Below are 3,029 nucleotides of genomic sequence, written 5' to 3'. Positions count from 1 at the left end.
CCTGCCCCTTTTCCCCCCACAGACTTACCAGCCGGACTCTGCTCCCCAATCTGCCAGGCTGTGCACTGCATGCAGCATACATCAGTGAAATTACTGGCCACTTTAGTCAAAAAAAGCCAACTGCTAATAAAACCAAAATTGACATTATTGGTGCAGATACAATATGAACCAATGTACTGCTGCACCTCTATTTAATTGAGTACCTCCGGGTCCATCTACACATGCATTAACATGCTTTAGTTAATGTGCTAATACCTCCTGGCACCTTTACCTTTACATGTGTTCCAGGGGTGGGAGGGGCAGCATTTTAATTACAGTGGCTCTGAGAGCTGCTCCAATTAAAGCACTGCCATGTATCAGTGTCCCAGAGCTTAAAATGGCGGTGCGCGCACAAGTGCCCCCACTGCCAGCTTTAAGCATGGAGACTCTGATATATGAGATGCTGGAGGCTGCTGAAGCATGGCAACTGGCATGCTTCAAGAGACTCAGTTGAGTCTGTTCCAAAAGGCTGGAATTCCAGCGTATCAGAGAAGCTCCTGCGTTCATGTGTAGGTGCCCTCCATTCTGAGGTACCAGGAGAATGTGCATTAGCCTCTCTTAATGTGCATTAACTGAAGAGCACGGTTTTTAAGTGATGTTCAAGGCACATTAGCCTATTTTAATGTGCATTAACTAAACAGCACGGTTTTTTGAGTTATGCTTAAATGCACATTAAAATAGGCTAATGCACATTAAAGAGCACATGTAGACGCATCTATGGTATGTGTCACTTTGAGTACAAAGCCTGGTTTGGAATATCCTGATCAGTTGTTTCCTGCCTCTCTCCCCCTCCCCCTCAACCAAGTCTAGACCTAAAACGTTATGCCGTCGTTATATTTTAATTCCTGCAGATTGATAGTCTCTTGGACTTTTTAAATTAGGAGCATGACTTCAAAGGACAACAATACTAGATTAATTTCCTTATGCTCTCCCTTATACTTTATTAGAGTATACTTTGAAAATCATAGTTTTACTTTAAAAAACAACAGATGTATCCAAATAAGCCCCTCCATAAACTCAAGGCACCCCTAAGAACATAAGACATGCCACTTACTAGTCAGACACACCATAGATGCATCATGCCCAGTCTCCTGTGTCACACAGGGGCAGAGTGGATGCCGAAAAGGAGAAGGAACTGGGTATGACCAGGGATTTTTCTCCACTGTTCCTCTCTCATGTGCAGCCTTCAGTATTTAAGGAAGATCTAATTCAGAGGCTGGGCCCATAACTGCAATGCTCAATAGTGCAGTGCCTCTTACTTCCAAGAACTGGTGCAATCCCTTTCTGAATCTGGCTGAAAATTTCAGCTTATACAGAATCTGGTGGCAATGAGGCCCTTGCTCTCATGGATTTACAGACAATCAGGGCTAGAAGGGACCTCAGGAGGTCACCGAGTTCAACCTCCTGATCAAGGCAGGGCCAACCCCAGCTAGATCATCTCAGCCAATACTTTGTCTAGCCAGGTCTTAAAAACCTCTAAGCATCAAGATTCCACCACCCCTCTGGGTAACCTGTTCCCGTGTTTCACTATCCTCCTAGTGAGAAAGTTTTTCCTAATATCCAACCTAAACCTCCCTTGCTGCAACCTGAGACCATTACTCCTTGTTCTGTCATCTGCCTCTAACTCAGGAGTAAGCAACCCCTTGCATGTGTGCTGGAATGTGGCACACAAAGGCATTTTGCTTGGCATTTGCACCAGGCTGTGTTGTGGGGCAGCGCTGCCACAACAAGGATCAGGTCCCTTGCAGCTCCTCTGCCGTCTGCCCCTCGCACACCAACAAGTCAAGGTTGTGGGTGTTTTTGGCACTGCCCAAAAATATTGCTGATCCTTGGTCTAGCTCCATCCTTTTTGGACCCCTCCACCCCTCAGATAGTTGAAGGCTGCTATTAAATCCCCCTTTTTTTTCTTCTCCAGATTAAATAAGACCAGTTTCCTCAGCCTCTCCTCAGAACTCATGTACCCCAGCCCCCAAACCATTTGTGTTGCCCTCTGCTGGACTCTCTCCAACTTACCCATATCCCTTCTGTAGCAGGGAGCCCAAAACTGGACAGAACACTTCAGATGTGGCCTCACCAGTGCTGAGTAGAGGGGAACGATCACTTCTCTCCATCTGCCTGCAATGCTCCTACTAGTGTGGCTAGTTTGCCGTTAGCCTTCCTGGCAACAGGGGCACACTGTTGGCTTGTACCCATCTTATTACCGACTGTAACCCCCAGGTCGTTTGCTGCTGCTTTGCGGGCGGCCCCCAGCCTGTGCACATGCTTGGTAACTGGGCTTGGATTTCAAAACTGGTGCTACATAATTCATACACTGAATAGCCAATAGGGAGCTAAACATTCACCTCCTCCTCATGAAAACTTTCCAGACAGGTCAGTAATGAATTCACCTCATTGTCAAAAACAAGGTCTAAGCACCCCTCAGAGAACTTTTAGGAAGGTTTGGTGGGGGGAGCCATAAGAAAGCACGACACAACCGAAAATACGTCTTGTCCCACCTCGGCGCAGATGAATGTCCGTTGCCTTAAAAGATGACAAAATGGACCCAAATCTACCCAAACCCCAGCCTGCTCCTCCCCCAGGATCTCAGGAAAACCTAAATCTTAGGCCCCAGGCCCAGCTGTGGCGGGCGAACACCAGCCCCTCCCTTCTGCCCTCCGCGCCGCGCTACGGCAGCCCCGGGCATGCCGGGGCAGAGGAAGCCGCAGCCCGGCTTCGCGCCCGTGGGACCCGCAGCTCGCGCTGCCCCGGGCCGGGCCGGCCCCCCCCAGCCGCTCAGTACCTGGCGCCTCCGCGTCGCCTGCCTGGGCCGTTGCCGAGCGACGCGGCGCTTAAAGGGGCCGCGGCGCTATTTACAATGGGCTCCCAGGTAACGGGGCGGTAGCAAAGAGGGGAGGTCGCTGCGCGCCCGCCGTTGGCAGGCTGTCCTGTCAATCCAACCTTGAGGGGCCAGTTCCTTCTCGCCACTGGCTCGACAGCACGCGGGGGGGGGG

At 50.2% G+C, this 3,029-nt stretch overlaps 1 protein-coding gene across 2 annotated transcripts in view; it reads right to left on the bottom strand.

Annotated features, from left to right (window-relative positions):
- LCA5 (LCA5, lebercilin) overlaps positions 1-2,934 on the bottom strand; it is a 50,215-nt gene extending 47,281 nt beyond the window's left edge. Inside the window, exon 1 of one of the 2 annotated variants that reach the window (XM_019520445.1) lies at positions 2,819-2,934. The gene's annotated coding sequence lies outside the window, so the exon portion shown is untranslated. Of the gene's footprint in view, positions 1-1,093; positions 1,258-2,818 lie in introns of those variants that run through there. The other variant, XM_019520446.1, reaches the window with a different exon arrangement.
- Between the last annotated feature and the right edge of the window lie 95 nt (positions 2,935-3,029).

This window comes from Gavialis gangeticus, unplaced genomic scaffold (assembly GCF_001723915.1).
Source record: "Gavialis gangeticus isolate Ggan-Ray unplaced genomic scaffold, GavGan_comp1, whole genome shotgun sequence".
NCBI lineage: Eukaryota > Metazoa > Chordata > Crocodylia > Gavialidae > Gavialis > Gavialis gangeticus.
The sequence above is the reverse complement of the archived record's forward strand: the minus strand, read 5'-3'. Positions and strand labels throughout refer to the sequence as shown.